Source organism: Balaenoptera physalus, assembly GCF_965194825.1.
Source record: "Balaenoptera physalus genome assembly, chromosome: 15".
Lineage (NCBI taxonomy): Eukaryota > Metazoa > Chordata > Mammalia > Artiodactyla > Balaenopteridae > Balaenoptera > Balaenoptera physalus.
The window spans coordinates 10,101,437-10,119,730 of NC_138894.1; the positions used below are offsets into that span (position 1 = coordinate 10,101,437).

Genomic DNA, 18,294 nt, shown 5'->3' on the forward strand with positions numbered 1-18,294 from the left:
TGGAACTGCCCCTCCCCTCGAGGGCAGGGGGTTCACCACCTCTGTGCCCAGTGCTGTGCTGAGCACATACATGCCGGAGTCCAGTGATGTCTGCTGGCGCAAAGGATGGCACAACGTGAGCGTGCCGTCCCGAGTTGCCTTGTAGCTCAAAAGTCTGTGGCGAGCTGAGCACAGAATTGCTCTGCACCCCTCCTCTCTTATTTTTATGAGAATGGTAAGGAAAAGCAATAGCTGAGGCTTAACCGTATCTCCCAAGCCAGGCTTTTGAAGAATTATAGGTTAATTTTTCTTTTTTTCATTGGGTTACATAGAGCATCCCTACTTTAGGAGTTAAACATGACTTCCCCCGCAGAGTTATACCAAACGGAACCTTCAGGGCTGTAGTGTTTTCTAATCTATTTCAGCAAGAGGCACTGATTTACTGCGTACCCCATATGATGAATTTGGTTTGCTGCTACCAGGGCCCCTGTGACAAAGACGATTTCTCTGGCATCCATGTAAGAGAAAAGTATCCACGTAGGTGATAAAAGGAGCAAAGCAAATAAATGTTTGCAACGCTGTCAGTGCTTTGTGTTTAATACCAGAAGGGTAAAAGGAACAAACTATGGGTACACGCAGCAGCTTGGATGAATCTCAGAATCATCATGCTTAGCGAAAGAAGCCAGTCTCAAAATGTTACATACTGTGCCATTCCATTTTTGTGACATTCTCGAAAAGACAGGACCACAGTGGCGGAGAACAGATCAGTGGTTGCTAGGGGCTGGGGGAGGGGGAGGGGAGGATAACGGAGAGGTGCTGGGGAGGGTTTGGGGGGGTGATGGAACAGTTCTGTGTCCTGGCAGTGGGTGGCTACCTGAATCTAGGCATGTGTCACAACTCATGGGACTGTGCACCAAAAACAAGTCAGGTTTACTGGATGAGAATTTAAAAATAAAATAATTCCTGAAGGGCGAGGAGTGCCTGAGTTGTCCAGTCCCTGAGGACAGGTTCAGGTCCCCTCCTCTCCTGAAGTAACAACATCTGTGCTGAGAGGTTTAGAAAGATCCCCAACCCAGGCTCACTCTCATGTCGCAAGTGTCCTTCTGCTGACGGTTGTCAGGACACACCCAAGGTTATGATCTGGTTTTCTCTGTTGTATAAAAGGTCATGGAGTTTGCACCTCTGCTCCAGACTTGCCCCGTAGAATATATGTAGGATGCAGGTTTGGGTGATTTTTTTTTTTTTTGGCCACTCTCAAGATTTCCTTTTGTGTACTTATATGAATCTTTATATGATTATAAGTGTTTCTACGAAATTGATAAACTTAGAACAACGATTCCTTTTCAGCTGTTAATTTATTCCCTTTGAAGTGGTTTCTCCTCTGGAGACATGTCCAGAACTGTGAATGATCTTCACTTCTCTCTCAAAGCTGAGTCTCCTGCCTCAGGAATGGGCTCCACTGTCCACTCACTTGCCTGAATCTGAACCCGGGGTCCATCCTCGTTATCTTTCCCCAGCCCTTCTTTAGACACCGTGTCTGGAAATTCTGTCTCCTAAATAGCTCTCAAATGGGCCCAATTCCTCTCCACCCCATGCCACCACCGCAGCTCTACCTTTTAGCCAAAGAGATCTTTCTTTTTTTTTTTTTTTAATTTATTTTTATTTATTTATTTTTGGCTGTGTTGGGTCTTCGTTTCTGTGCAAGGGCTTTCTCTAGTTGCGGCACGTGGGGGCCACTCTTCATCGCGGTGCGTGGGCCTCTCATTATCGCGGCCTCCCTTGTTGCGGAGCACAGGCTCCAGACGCGCAGGCTCAGTAGTTGTGGCTCATGGGCCTAGTTGCTCCGCGGCATGTGGGATCTTCCCAGACCAGGACTCGAACCCGTGTCCCCTGCATTAGCAGGCAGATTCTCAACCACTGCGCCACCAGGGAAGCCCCAAGAGATCTTTCTGATATTCAGATTTGTTTAGCTCATTCTCCTGCTGAACATCTTGTCAGGCTCTTATTATCTTTAGAATAGAGTCCAAACACTTTGACATAGCTTCCTATCTATCCTTGAACCATCTGGTTTTCCTCTGCCTGTTTCTCTAGCTTAGTCTTCGTACCCACCCCCAATCTGGCGCTCAGTGTCTTACTGTGCCCTTGCAGAATGCTACTCCCTGTACTTGGAATCGTGCCCCCAACCCCTGACCACGCACAGGATTTGTCTGGCAAGTTTCCCATCCACCTGTCCATCCTCAGCCTACATGCCACTTTCTTCTGGGCTGAGCATCCCTCCCTCCTGGCCCGAGAGTTGCCTGTTCTTCTGTCCTGGCGCCTGACACGCTGTATCATCATTGCCCCCAGATCTCCGCAGACAGGGTCCTCCCTGTGTTGTCACTGTTGTGTCCTGGGCACCGAGCACAGAGCCTCGAGTTAGAAAGTGCTGAGGGCAGATGTTACGATGAAGGGACGGAGTCATCTGTAAAATCCCAGAGCCAGTGATCAGCAGGAATGTCATGGCCTCAAGGCGCCAGTCCCTGCCTTCTGATTTGCCTACAGTCTGGTCAGGGAAATAATAACCTTTTAAATACTTGAATAATAATTGTGTTAAACCATGCAACATGGACTCCAAATGCCACTGAGGGAGGGGACGGGAGCTGGAGCAGTTGAGGCTGTTGGAGAAGCTTCACAGCACTCCTTTTGCATTACGTCACAAATCCGCTGCTTCTTCACATCCTATAGATTTTCTCCCTTCTCACACTATACAGGTTGCTGCCCACTCACCAAAGCTGAGCCACTAGGGCCCACCCCACTCCCTCCATGGGTGACGTCGGGTAGCCCCGAGGGTTTTGTCACATTTCAGGGGAAATCTCATCTACTGCTGCGTCGTGTGGCCACTCTGCCCATCATCACTCGCCTCCACATGACTCTCACGTGATGTGCTGGTGTTGTCCCTTCTCTGCCCTATTTAACTTTGAAACACGTCCCAATTCGGCCTCTCCTGAGCTGTACCTCCCCTGCAGCATGGTCCTGCGGGCAGACTGTTTCCAGAGGTGGGGGGGTGTCTTCTCCCTCCTCCTTCTCCCTCCTCCTCTTTCCAACCCCCCTCTGGCTCCAGGGACCAGAACCTGCTGTATAGGACAGGGAACTCCACTCAGTCCCCTAAATGGGAAGGAGATGACCTAAATGGGAAGGAAATCCAAAAAAGAGGAGATATGTGTATACGTATAGCTGATTCACTTCGCTATACAGCAGAAGCTAACACAGCATTGTAAAGCAACTATACTCTAATTAAAATTAATAATAATAATAATAATAAAAGATGGCTTTCCACTTGGAAAACACGGTGTCTTGAGTCCACGTCTGGGCATAGGTGTTGCTGATTGGACCCTAAGATGGGTCTGAAGGCTGTGGGCATGTCCAGCTGCCTGTGTCCTGCTCATGTGCTCAGGCCCTAGACCCAAGGGGCTGGAGGGAGGTGGGCTGGGTGACACTGCAGTCCCCCCCGGCTAGGCAGGGGAGGGCTGTGCCTTGTGCCCAGGGCTGACTTGGCCATCTTGGAAGTCCAGCCAGCCTGGTCTTTGGGACCCTCGGGGACAGTTTGCCCTGCATCCCACAGCCATCCAGACTGCCACAAGGGCCCCAGAGCGCTGACGGGCTCTGCTGGTTCACAGTCCTGCCAGGGCCAAGGGCACCTACCTGTTCTTGTTTGAAGCCTTGTCTGATTTCCTGATTAAAGCAAACCTCCAGGAACGGGGAAGCCTCATGGTCTCGGCTTATGGGCACTGCCTGTGTGGCCCGGCCCTTGGTTTGTCCTGGCTTCCCACTGACCAGCAGATGTGACACATGGACAAGTCACTGACTTTTCTGGGTCTGTTTCCTCATCTCTCTAATGGGAGGTTTGCATGAGGTCATCACTGTGATTCTCTCCGGAACTTTGATTTAATAAAGTTACTATCCTGAGAGTTTGGGCTGGTAGGTGAGGCACACATCCGCTTTCCTCCTTCCCTGGGTCCCAATGAAATGAGAGACAATGAGGTGAAAAGAAGGAAGTCACAATAACCTCAGCAGACCAGACATGCAGAGGAATGCCTAGAAAATAAAAACGGAATGGGTTGACAAGGAAAGCAGAGCAGAGGCCGAAGCAGCCCAAGACCCTGGAGAGACACGTGAGTGAGTTTTTCACGGAGCCCTGGGGAAGCCCCAAGCTCCACGTGGTTAAACACGAAGAATGAGAACTTATGTGGAACAAATGCCCCCCGCCACCCCCCGGGAGCCCCCACTGACACTCACTGCAGATCAGAGTAGCCCAGAGCAGATCTTGCCTCCAGGATAAAACCGAGAGCGTTCTCTGAAGAAGGTGGGCAGTCTGCTTGGACAGGCTCCTGGCGGTGGTGCTGGGCTCTGACCGAGAATCATTGCACAGCCTGAGGTGACCTGAGACCTCAGAACAGACATGGAGGAGAATAAAAGAGGAGAGATGATGCTCTCCAGGAGTGAAAGACCTCACACGCTTTGCACCCAGGATAAAGCTTTCTTATTTTCGGCAGTTGTGAGAGTCCCGGGCTGCCAGCCTGTCCCGCTTACCCAGCTTCTCATCCAAAGGAGAGGCCTGGGGGAAATATATTCTAGCCAAACTTCAGAATTCTAAGGGTAAGAAAAATATTGCTAAACTTGTGGAAAGAAAAAGCAGGTTGCCAAAAAAGAACAGAAATCAAACTGACAGCAGACTTCTCGTCAGCACCAGTGGTGTTGTATCTGCCAGGTTTGGTGGAGATGATCTCCAACGTAGAATGCTCCTCCCTGCTACATTATTAGTCAAGTGTGAGGACTGATAGAGGTATTTTTGTGCCTGGAGGAGCTCAGAAATTCACCTTTACATCCCATGTGGGGGAAAAAGAAGAAGTCAGTCAAAGAGGTCTTCCAGATAAAGCAAGAAAACCAACACTCTAACAGCAAAAACAGGGATTGCTTGGTGTACAAGAAACAGTGGCAGCCGATGATCCAGAAGAAGGGAAGAAAGCTGGAGAAAAGTGGAAATGCTTTAACAGACCCTGACTCTTGCAGGCTCTCAGGTCCAGGGGAAAGGTTTCCTCTCCAGTGGGCTGGCCATGCCCTTTGCTGTCCAGTGAGTGGTCCTGCAGCATGATGTCAGCCCTGCCAGCCCTGGCCCTGGGCTCCTACATCGTCCTCTGCTCACCAGGTGCTGCTGCTTCTACCTCTGCAGTGTTTCCAGCTCCCCTGGGAGGAGGAGGTGGTGTTGACACAATTAGGGGAGTGGAGGTTGGGCACGGGAATAGCTGGGCGTGGTTTGGGCCCCATAAAAGGAGCAAGCCCATTGCTGCTTAACCCGGCTGCACTTTGGAGTCACCTGGGGAGCTTTAACACTGCCTGATACCCACGCCCATTCCTGGCTGATGACATCAGAACCTCTGGGGATGGTGCCCAGGTGACTCCACTGTGTGGTCCCTGGGAGTTCAGGTGAATTCAGGTGGACGTGAGGATACAGAGCCTTCTGCTGACGGCATGGGGCTTCCTCAGTAAAAGACAAGTTGTTCACACTGAGAAAGTCAGACGTGGGAGACTTTTTTCTTCTTAATTGTCTTTTCATTTACATGAGTAATTAAAAAAATCATACACTACAGTAACATAAAGAGTAAACAGCTATCATCCCTTCCCCAGAGATAAGCCATTGTGTGTCCCTCCAGATCTTTTCTGTACTTTTACACAACGGGATGTGAAAGTAGAGCTCCTCTGCACTCTGGACTGAGGACTGTTTTGTGGTGCTTCTGCAGCCCCTGGTTCCACGGTGTGGGGAAGGCAGGGGGGCACACAGGCCCCAGCCACCTCCTCGCCTGAGAGCTGGAATCGTAGATGGAGAGAAGTTCTTTGGAGATGTCATCAGCAAGTCCATTTCCTTCCCTGAACCTAGCCCCCTACCCTGTGCGTCTGGAGGTTGTAGGAAGCACCTGGGAAGCGCCTCTCTGGACGGGTGGCACTCCTGCCAGGGCTACGGCCAGAGTGAGGGCTGCCCAAGTGGGACCTGGCCAGAGGGGTTCCCAGAGAGTATGTGGGCCTGCAGCGGGGAGGTGGGCCCAGACCACCCAGAGGGCCCTGGCCCCACTTGGATGGGGCCTGTCCTTGGGGGCCTTAGTCCAGGGACAGGCCAGGTGATAAGCCAGGCAGGTGTCTACACAGCTTCCCCATGGGCCTCTGGGCCTCCGTTAGCCAGGGAGTAGAGACACTTTCTTGTGGAAAGGACTCTACCCTCAAGTCCACTGGACTGGACTGGAGTGTTTCGTGCCAAAAGAGATGGGCTATTCATCTACTATTTCAGAAAGGCCCGAAAAGCTATGGCTGACGTGCATGCAGGTGGCGGGAACAGGTCCACAGAGCAAGTTTAGTAAGAATGTGAGGAAGGATGCGGATGGTTTCTGCTTCACTCTAAGGCGTCCAGCTTGGTCTGTAACCGGTTACATTTATTATACATATATATGTAATACATATATGTTATAGATGAAAATATATAACACACCTTGCATGTATACATACATATACACACATGCATATTGGGGTTTACATTTTTTTTGCAAAAATGAAGTCATACTATGTTTGCATATTTTTCTGCAGATCTTTATTGAAACTTCATAATGTATTTTATAGACACTTCCAAGTCAGTAAATAGATCCACCTCATTTCTTTTAACCACTCTTTATTATCCTAAATAATTGGTTAACCATTCCCATGTCAAGGAGTGTTTATGAGATGACTGAATTTTTAATACAAATCTGGCTTCAGGGAACATATTTGCTCATTTATCTGTACGTGTCTCTGAATGTTTCTATAGAACAAATTCCCAGAAGTTAATTGCTGTGTCACAGGATGAATACATTTAAGATTTTGATAGAAACTGCCAAATAGCTGTCCAGAAAAGGTGTACCGTTTTTAAACTACCAGCAGCATATGGGCATGCCCATTTCCCACACTCTGCCAAAGATGAATAGTATCTACCTTTTAAAATTTCCAGGAGCCTGATGGTTACGTTTGGTTATTAGTGGGACTGACCATTTTTTATATGCTTACTGGCTGTTTCCTATCGTTTGAATTGTTTTTCCATATCCTTTGCCCACTTTTCAATGGAATGTTTGCATTTTTCTTATTGCTTTATAAGAGCTCTTTATAAATCAAGGATATATATTCCCATTCTTATATATATTGCATATATTTTCCCCTAGCATGACTCATGTCTTCAATTTTATTGAAAGCTTTCACAGTATAGAAAAGGAAGAGATGAAATAAGAAGCCACCTACTTTAGGACTGAAAAAAAAAAATGGAAGGGGCTTATGACTCACAACTTTTCAAATAATGTTCAACTTTACCAATAAGAAAAAAAAAAGTTCCAGGAATCCCATTGTTATAACTCTACTAGATTGCTTTTGTTTTGCTTCTCCCCCTAATTTTAAAATACTTGAGATATAATTCACATATCTCCAAACGAGGTTGTGAACCACTAATTCCAGAACATTTTCATTGCCTCAAAAAGTAACTACAATCCATTAGTAGTCTTCTTTAAACATTTGGTGGAATTCACCAGTGAAGCTGTCTGGGCCTGGGCTTTTCTCTGTGGACGGTTTCAAAATTCCTAATTCAATCTCTTTAGTTGTAATAGGTCATTTAAAAATGTCTTCTTGGTCACCTTATCTTTGATAAAGGAGGCAAGCATATACAGTGGAGAAAAGACAGCCTCTTCAATAACTGGTGCTGGGAAAACTGCACAGCTACATGTAAAAGAATGAAATCAGAACACTCCCTAACACCATACACAAAAATAAACTCAAAATGGATTAAAGACCTAAGTGTAAGGCCAGACACTATCAAACTCTTAGAGGAAAACATAGGCAGAACACTCTATGACATACATCACAGCAAGATCCTTTTTGACCCAGCTCCTAGAGAAATGGAAATAAAAACACAAATAAACAAATGGGACCTAATGAAACTTCAAAGCTTTTGCACAGCAAAGGAAACCATAAACAAGACCAAAAGACAACCCTCAGAATGGGAGAAAATATTTGCAAATGAAGCAATTGACAAAGGATTAATCTCCAAGATTTACAAGCAGCTCATGCAGCTCAATAACAAAAAAACAAACAACCCAATCCAAAAATGGGCAGAAGACCTAAATAGACATTTCTCCAAAGAAAATATACAGATGGCCAACAGACACATGAAAGAATGCTCAACATCATTAATCATTAGAGAAATGCAAATCAAAACTACAATGAGATATCATCTCACACCGGTCAGAATGGCCATCATCAAAAAATCTACAAACAATAAATGCTGGAGAGGGTGTGGAGAAAAGGGAACCCTCTTGCACTGTTGGTGGGAATGTAAATTGATACAGCCACTATGGAGAACAGTATGGAGGTTCCTTAAAAAACTACAAATAGAACTACCATACGACCCAGCAATCCCACTACTGGGCATATACCCTGAGAAAACCATAATTCAAAAAGAGTCATGTACCAAAATGTTCATTGCAGCTCTATTTACAATAGCCAGGACATGGAAACAACCTAAGTAGTGTCCATCATCGGATGAATGGATAAAGAAGATGTGGCACATATATACAATGGAATATTACTCAGCCATAAAAAGAAATGAAATGGAGGTATTTGTAGTGAGGTGGATGGACCTAGAGTCTGTCATACAGAGTGAAGTAAGTCAGAAATAGAAAAACAAATACAGTATGCTAACACATATATATGGAATCTAAGGGAAAAAAAAAAAAAGGTCATGAAGAACCTAGTGGCAAGATGGGAATAAAGACACAGACCTACTAGAGAATGGACTTGAGGATATGGGGAGGGGGAGGGGTAAGATGTGACAGGGTGAGAGAGTGTCATGGACATATATACACTACCAAATGTAAAATAGATAGCTAGTGGGAAGCAGCCGCATAGCACAGCGAGATCAGCTCGGTGCTTTGTGACCACCTAGAGGGGTGGGATAGGGAGGGTGGGAGGGAGGGAGATGCAAGAGGGAAGAGATATGAGAACATATGTATATGTATAACTGATTCACTTTGTTATAAATCAGAAACTAACACACCATTGTAAAACAATTATACTCCAATAAAGATGTTTTAAAAAAAAATGTCTTCTTGAGTCAGTTTTGGTAGTTTGTATCTTTCTAGGAATATGTCCATTTCACCTAGGTTATCTAGTTTGTCAGCATCCAATTGTTCATAGAATTCCTTTATAATCATTTTTACTTATGTACGGTCAGTAGTGATGGCCCCTCTTTCATTCTTGATTTTAGTAATTTGAGTCTTTTCTCCTTTTCTCTTGGTTAGTTAGTCCAGCTAAAGGTTTGTCAACTTTGTTGATCTTTTCAAAGAACCAGCTTTTGGTTTTGTTGATTTTCTCTGTTATTTTTCTGTTCTCAATTTCATTAATTTCTTCTCTAATCTTTATTATATTTTTCCTTCTGCTTGCTTTTAGTTTAGTTTGCTGTTTTTTAAATATCTTAAGGTGGAATGTTAGGCAAGTGATTTGAGATTTTTCTTCCTTTTTAATATAGGCCTTTATAGCTATAAATTCAGCTGCTTTGGCTGCATCCATAAGTTGTTGTTTTTATCGATTTCTAAATATTTCCTAATGTCTCTTGTGATTTTTTTTCTTTGACCCATTGGTTACTTAGGAGTATGTTATTTAATTTCCACTTATTTGTGAATTTCCCAAATTTCCTTCTTATTGATTTCTAATTCTGTTGTAGTTGGAAAACATACTTAGTATGATTTTAATCTTTTTAAATGTATCAAGGATGTTTTATGGCCTAAAAAATGTTCTATGTCTGTCAGGTCTAGTTGGCTTATCATGTTTTTCAAGTCTTCTATTTCCTTGTCGATCTTATGTCTAGTTGTTCTATAATTATTGAAATGGAGCATTGGAGACTTCAACTATTACTGCTTGTCTATTTCTTCCTTCAGTTCTGTTAGTTTTGCTGCATGTATTTTGGAGCTCTGTTATTAGGTGCATATATGTATGTAATTGTTAAATCTTCATTGATTGACACTATTATCAATATATAATTTCCCACTTTGTTGGTAGTAATTTTTGTTTTGAACTCTATTTTGTCTGATATGAATATGGCCACTCCAGCTCTGTTTTGGTTTGTTTGCATGGTATATCTTTTCTCCATCCTTTTACTTTCAACCTATTTGTGTCTTTGAATTTAAAGTGTATCTCTTGTAGAGAGCATATAGTTGGATCATTTTTCAATCCATTTCATCAGTCTCTCTCTTTTATTTGGAATGTCTAACCCATTTTCATTTAATGTAATTAGTAATAAGGTGGGATTTACATTAGCCATTTTGGTCTTTAGTTTCTGTGTGTATTAGCCTTTTTCGTTTCTCTATTCCTCCATTACTGCCTCCTTTTGTGTTAAATAGATGCTTTCTAGTGTACCATTTAAATTCCCTTGTCATTTCTTTACCTTTTTGAGGATTTATTTTCTTTGTAGTTGCCCGCGGGGATTACAAATTTAATTTATAACGATCTAGTTCAGATTAATACCAACTTAATTTCAATAGTATATTGAAAATTTGCTTTTATAACCCCATTTCCTCACCCCTTTTTAATGCTGTTATTGTCAGACAAATTGTATCTTCATACACCATGTGCTCATTAGCACAGAGTTGTAGTTATTGCTTTATACAACTGTCTTTTAAATTAGGTAGAAGGAAAAAGGAGTTACAAACAATAATACATTTATGCTGGTTTTTATGTTTACCTATGTTATTACTGGTACTCAGTTTTTTCGTGTGGTTTTGAGTTACTGTCTAGTAACCTTTAGTATTTCTTGTAGGGCAGGTTTGCTAGTGACAATTTCTCTCTGTTTTTGTTTATCTGGGAATGTCTTAATTTGTCTTATTTTTTCCTTTGTTTTTTAGCAGTTGAGGTGAAATTCATGTAACATAAAATTAACCGTTTAAAGTGAAAAATTCAGTGGCATTTAGCACATTCACCACCTCTCTCTAGTTCCAAAACATTTTTTTTTCACTCCAAAAGGAAATTCTGTACCTGTTAAGCAGTTGTTCCCCATTGTTTCATTGTTGAAGAATAGTTTGCTGGGTCTAGTGTTCTTCATCCACAGTCTTTTGCTTTTAGCACTTTGAATAGTTCATCCCACTGCTTTCTGGCCTTGTGGATTCTGATGAGAAATCAGCCATTAATCTTACTGGGGGGGACTTCCGTGATGGTCCAGTGGTTAAGACTTCACCTTCCAATGCAGTGGGTGTGGGTTCGATCCCTAGTCAGGGAGCTAAGATCCCACATGCCTCGCAGCCAAAAACCGAAACATAAAACAGAAGCAATATTGTAACAAATTCAATAAAGACTTTAAAAATAGTCCACATCAAATAAAAAAAATCTTTAAAAGAAATCTTATTGGGGATCCCTTGTAGGGTATGAGTCCTTCCAAGATTTTCTCTTGTCTTTGACAGTTTGATCGTGATGTGTCTCGGTGTGGATCTCTTTGAGTTTATCCTGCTTAGAGTTTGTTGAACTTCTTGGATGTGTAGATTAATGTTGTTCTCAAATTTTGGCAGTGTTCAACTATTAGTTCTTCAAATATTCTTTCCGCACCATTCTCTCCTCTTCTTCTGAAATTCCCAATATGTATATGTTGGTGTGCTCAATGATGTTTATTTTTCTTCATAGTATCTCTTTCTGTTTCTCAGGCAGGCTAATCTCAATTGATGGGTCTTCAAGTTCACTGAATCTTTCCATTTAAATCTGCTGTTGAGTCCCTCTAATGACTTTAAAATTTTTCAGTTATTGTACTTTTCAACTCCAGAATTTCTATTTGGTTCTCTTTTATAATTTCTGTCTCTTTTTTCATGTTATGTGTTCGGTGAGACATCATTCTCATACTTTGCTTAATACGTGGTTTCTTGGTTTTTTGACTATATTTAAAATAGCTGATTTGAGTTCTTTGTCAAGTAAGTCCAACAGCTGGGCTTCCTGTGTATGGATCACACTTTTTGTTTCTTTGTATGTTTTGTAATTGTTTGTTGAACATTTAAAATATATAATGTGGCAGCTTTGGATATGGGATTCTCCCTGACTCCCCAGCATATGTTGTTGTTTGTTTTGACTTTTCTGAACTAATTCCATAAAGCCTGTATTTCTTATCATGTGTGGCCACTGAAGTCTCTGCTTTGGTTGGCTGAGTAATCAGCTAGTGATTGGACAGAGACTTTCTTAGACATTTAGAATCAGCAGTCCTCCCAGTCTTTGCTGCGGGACTCTGTGTGCATGTCGAGACACTCAGACAGGCAGTTGACAACTCTGTCTAAACCCTCACTTCCTACTTGCACAGAGCTTCAAGGTCAGCCAGAGGTGAGAGCCTAGGGGCTTCTCAGGACTTTCCTGAGTATGTGCATAGCCCTACATGTGGTCTTCTAGATTCCCAGGAATATGTTGGGCTTTTTTTTTAAGCATTTTAGTTAGTCTGTCATTTACCCCAACTGTTATCCACTTGCCTCAGTGAAGTTAAATATTTCCCTTTAGGGGGAAAACGGCTTTTCACACTGAGAGAGCTCTAACTCAGGTCAGACCGGGCTTTCTCCCCTTGCAAGTGGGGTTTTCTGGGGAACCACTAAACAGGTTAAATAATGACAATTCTCTGGAAATGGAGCTTTGAAGACATTCCAATCCAGTTCTTCCCCATCTGGTGACTGCCGGGCTACTCATTTACACAGTAATTGTGAAGCTGTTGGTTTTCAAGGCTCCCAAGGAGCTGGAGAGCCGAGGGTTGGAGTAAGGCAAGTTAAAATGCCACAACATTCACTGTTTTTTTACTGAGATTTAGCCGTGGAATACATGCTCCACAGAGTGCTAACCATTTTTTTTTTTTTTTGGCCAGTTTTTTTTTTTTTTTTTAATTTTATTTATTTATTTATTTATTTATTTATTTATTTATTTATTTATGGCTTCATTTCTGTGCGAGGGCTTTCTCTAGTTGCGGCAAGTGGGGGCCACTCTTCATCGCAGTGCGCGGGCCTCTTATTATCGCGGCCTCTCTTGTTGTGGAGCACAGGCTCCAGACGTGCAGGCTCAGTAGTTGTGGCTCACGGGCCCAGTTGCTCCGCGGCATGTGGGATCTTCCCAGACCAGGGCTCGAACCCATGTCCCCTGTATTGGCAGGCAGATTCTCAACCACTGCGCCACCAGGGAAGCCCCCTTTTGGGCCAGTTTTTTAATTGCTTTTATGGAGAAGAGATTTTTTTGGAGGTCCTTATTCCACCATTCTTGCTGATGTCATTTGCTTTCGGTTTTATCGTTAAAAGTGTTTGGAATCACGTTGAATGTTTGGCATCATGATATTTGGTTAGCGAAGAGAGCTCGGTTTTGCCACTTATTCAGTGTGTCCTGGGGCACGTTCAGAATCTGTCAGCCTCAGTTCTGTTGCTTGAAAAATGGTTGGTTGCCAAGGGAGAGCTCTAGTTTTTCCACCTCTGAGATTCTGAGCTTCTAAAGGCCACATTTTCATCTGCATTTTCAGTTCTTTCTTACGCAGCTTTACTGAGTTAATTTTTAAAAATTCTAACCGCACCTTGTCAGTCATATTTTTGTGATAATTATTTCACTCTGAATTGTAAATGTTCTTCCAATAGCATCGTTATGGCTCTTGGCTGTTAATTTATTCCTGCGGAGAAACTTTAAAAGTGCAGTTGCTATGCATCTTACCATTAAAAGAGGGGGTTACTCTTCTCTCTGTCGTCCGCCCCCTCCACCTTGGGTTAGCAGCTCCTCGGCATGAAGTAAAAGAAGAGGCCTTTAAACGGGCCCTGGTACAGGAAAATGGTACCCAGGTCTGGAGGTAAGATGCCATAGCAACCGAGCCACACATCTCACGCCCTTTTACAGTTGCTGATGAACCGACCCCAGCAGCAGATTTCAGCCCTTGTCTCAAATGTATCATCTTCGTAAACCACAGCCTCTGTGCTTGGGCTTCAGCTTCCTTATGATGCTACAGATGCCTAATTGCCATGGACGCCCACCCCTGCCCGCACTCCTGCGCCTTTCGGTGCCAGGCGCTCTCTCCCTGACCTCCTTGTGCCCAAATCGGTGGGCACTTGTTTCCAGGGTTGGAGGGTGGGGCACAGCATCTGGCACTACTCTCCGGAAAGCCCAGCTTCATCCTCCCATTTCTCAGGTGCCTGCAGGTGGGGACCAGATCGTCATCGGTGCCTCCCTCTTTGCATTGAAGTCTACCCCCTCATGCCCCCTGCTGGCCCATGTCTCCAGGTGGATGGGGCACCTGTGGGTCTGTGGCCCCCACCTCCCAGCACTGGCTGCTCCCCAGCCACAAAGCGTCTCCCATGGGCACGCTGTTTCCACATCCCAGGGGGCTGGGGACGGGACAGCCAGAGCAGGCCTTGTGTGGAGGTGGTGTGTGTGGGCACCATGTGCTGCATTCTGAGAGATGCCAAAAATAACAGTGAGCCAAGAGCCCTCCCGTTAGCTCCACACGCCTCATGCGTTACATCATCTCCTCCGGGCCTGCACGGCGGCCTGCACAGCAGGTCCTGTGACAGGTGAGACACCGAGGCCTGGCTGGTGAGTGACAACCAGGACTCCCGTGCAGGGAGCCACGCGGGGCTCTTCCTGTTCTACTCAGGCCCAGGTTTATCCCTCTGTTCGGCGTAGAATTTTATCACCTCTGGTTGGCCGCACAAGTTGTGCTTTGAGTTAGTGTACCAACGTGCTCCTTTCATAGTGGTGCGGGGCCCGTGAGAGCGGGGGGCCTGCTGGGAGCCGAGCCCCAGGCCGGACTCCCCACGTGCAGGTCTCAGGCCACCAGTGTAGGTGCCCAAGAAACAACTTGGTTTCCCGACGACTCAGCTTCATTTGTGCTCTGAACCCCCAGAGCACAGGGCCACCCGTCTTAATCTCAGCCGGTGTGGTGTTTCCTCCAGCCCTCAGCACCCAGTGGGTTGCTCCTCAGTCCTGGGAGGTGGAGTGTGGTGCGTGATGTCTGGGAGGGAGAAATGCTGCTGGCCTCGGTGCCGCTGGCCGCCGCATCAAGACCTCCATCCTCCCGCCTCTGCACCGGGTGCTCTGGGTTGGCCCGTCTTCCCTTTCTGTGGTCCCTTTGCGTTTGGTGCACTGCCCGACCCAGGCCTTGCCTGAAGCCCAGGAGTCATCCGCTGCTCTGCTCCTGTTGGGGCTCAGGATGCCAGTGACACATCTAAGTCTGCCTTCCCGAACACCCCACAGCCCTTTTCACCCAAGGATCTTGCTCTCACTACCTGGCTCCGCCTGGATCTGTCTTCCTCCAAAGCCCTAGCCCTTCATCCTTTGACAGACTGTTTTCCACCTACTGGAAGAAGCGATTCCGTGAGAGGACACAGGGCACGTACAGCGAATGGGACAGAGCTTGGAGCTGGCTTATTCTGCTGGTTACTGAGCGGTTCAGAGGTGACTCTGATACCGAGGGGTTGCACCTCCGCCCTGTGTAAATCTGCAGTGGACATACTCTTCCTTCACTGATACCTGCCTTTATGTTTGCCCCAGCCTGTCCTGGGTGCAGCTGTCCTGAAAGTGTACCAAACCCCTTTGTCCTAAAGATCTAAAAACGGAACCGAACAAATTGTGTCCGGGCGGCTCCAGAGGGTTCAAATGGTTTGACATCACTCACACAGCCCCTGTTTGCTCAGAGAATTAGTTGGGACTTTTTCTTTTGCAAATAAGGCTTGCAAAGGTTTGTTTGGTTTAAAAAAAAAAAAGAACAGAGAGATGGACTTTGTAGCTTAGGTAACTGGAAAATCTCTGGTAGCTGACTTCAGGAACAGCTGGATCCAGGACTCTCAACAGAGTCCCCAGGTGCATTGCTTTTCCCCTTCACCTCTTGGTGTTTCTTTCCTCTCTAAACTCACATCCTCTCAGACCCAACAGAAAAAAAATATTCTGTTTCAACAATTCTGTAAAAGCTCTGAGCCTCACTCCCCTTGGCCTGAAATGAGTCACATGCCTGTCCCTGAAACAACCACTCTTGCCAGGGAATGGAACTGCATGGACCAGCTTGGGCCCGGGCCTTGTCTGTAGCTCCTGTCTTGGACCACATCGTGTATTAAGAGTCAGGCCTTGGTAGATTCTTACCGAGTTCCTGGGTGCCTGGGCCTGGATGACTCAGTGACTCAAAGGAAAACCTTTTGTTACAGAAACTGTAGCATTGAAAGCAGAACAGTGTGCTTTCGAGCCATCACCCCTGCTGTACAGACCCTCCCCAGGAGCTGGACAGCATCCCACCCCTTCCCCAGAACTCCGGTTGTCCAGCCCTTCTTTTTTTTTTTTTTTTCTTATTTTGGCTGTGCTGGGTCTTCTTCATCGTGGCACGTGGGCTCTTCATTGCGGGCTTCTCTCTAGTTGTGGCACGTGGGCTCTCTAGTTGTGGTGCGCCGGCTCTAGAGCACATGGGCTCAGTAGTTGTGGTGCGTGGGCTTCTCTCTAGTTGCGGCGCACGGGTTTAGTTGCCCTGTGGCATGTGGGATTTTAGTTCCCCAACCAGGGCTCGAACCCGCGTCCCCTGCATTGGAAGGCGGATTCTTAACCACTGGACCACCAGGGAAGTCCCTGTGCAGCTCTTCCGAGTGCAGCCGAGCCGTGATCAGTGGGTGGATCTTTCTAGGCTGCCCTAAGCCTGTATTGTAAGAGGCACCTCTCAGAAGGGGACTGGCTCCACGTGACGAGCCCTGTCTCCCCAACCAATGATGCTGTGTGCCCGGCTCCTGCCACTAGGTCACAGACCAGGACACGGTGGGGGCCACGAACACTTCCACCGCCTGCATGGTGCGGGCACCAAGCTTGCGGCAGCTCCTTGTCCTTGTGGGTGAGCACTGTGTTTGTACCCCCAGGGAGCGTTCCTGCAGGTGCCCCAGCTGAAGGCTCACCTGCCGACGTGAGGGCCGTGCTCAGAGGCGGGGAACTGCTGTGCCCCACCGTGGCTGCATTGGAAGTCACCCGGGATCCCCTGCCAGCAACTGGGCTGGGGCATGACCGGAGGATCAGGAGGTTTTTAAACCTCCCCAGGGGATTCTGACGTGCAACCAGGGTCGAGAACAACTGCTCTAAAGCCATGGTTCTCAAACCTTCACACGCAAAGGGATCACCCGGGGACCTTGATTCGGGGCAGATTCTGAGACCATAGGTCTGGGTGGAGCCTGAGAGTCTGCGCCTCCCACCAGCTCCCAAGTGATGCTGAGACTGCTGTCCCCAGGCTGCACTCTGAGTGGCAGGGGAACTGGCGTTCCATCCTTGAGGCCTCGGAACAACCCCTGGCAGGTGGACACATCAGCCCAGGCCTGTGTTCGCCATCAGACGCCATCCCACTGGGCTGCTTCCGAAGAAAGAGCCACAGGCTGCTCGGACGCAGTGCCCGCAGTAGCACTGACTGCCGTCCCGAGGGTGGGCTTCTGGGCAGGTGAGGCACAGGTGTCCCAGGGTGGTCATCCTGTCAGCGCCTCAAGCCATTAAGCAGAACACGCGGCAAGGTTTCTTCTCCGAGGGGGAGAGTCAGTAGGCCAGTTTCCTCTGATGCTTGTTGCTCGGCGGTCGGCATATCAGACTGGGCCACAGGGTTACCTGACGCACCTGCTCTAGAGCTCGGAGCCCTTCGCGACTGAGTGTCTATCAGGCCCTCAGAGCTGCCCTTCTGGGTCACATCTGGCTGCAGCACCCTTGCCCTAGGGGAGAAATTTGACCGGATGGAGATGGAAGAGGGCCCCCTGGCTGGGCGGCCACCTGACCTCGCTGCCACCACCCCAGGAACAGGCACCCGGCGGACAGGCGCGCTCAGCAACAGGAGTCCCGCGTCCCCGGGCTCCACCCTCCACCCCACGCCTGTGCTGGCGCCTCGTGCTGCTGCCGGCTGCCACCTGGTGACGCTCCTTCTCTGGTGAACGACTCAGAGTGGCCTGGCTTGGATGAAATGCTCGTAATATTCAATTCAGCCAGCATTTAAAGAGTAAATGTATGTGAAGTATTTACAGCAGTTCTTGGCACTTGTGAGCTGCTGCCAGCATCATGCCGCGGCTTACTAGAAGGTAAAGTGTGAGAAATCCTCAGTGTCCTCAGTTGCTCACGGGATCCCGCCTGTCTACACAGCCTGCCTTCCTCTGGCCACTTTCCTGTGCATCAGTCAACTTAGGACTTCACGGATGCTTCCTTACTGACTCTAGTACCATGCCCAGTGCTGTGTCCACTGATGGCCCTGGCCAGTCCAGGAGTACATGGTTTATATGTTGCACTGTATTAATCACT

General features: G+C 46.7%; 1 protein-coding gene across 8 annotated transcripts in view; it reads left to right on the plus strand.

Annotated features, from left to right (window-relative positions):
• Positions 1–18,294, plus strand: part of CRACDL (CRACD like) — a 123,309-nt gene that overhangs the window by 36,710 nt on the left and 68,305 nt on the right. The gene's annotated exons all lie outside the window — the stretch shown is intronic.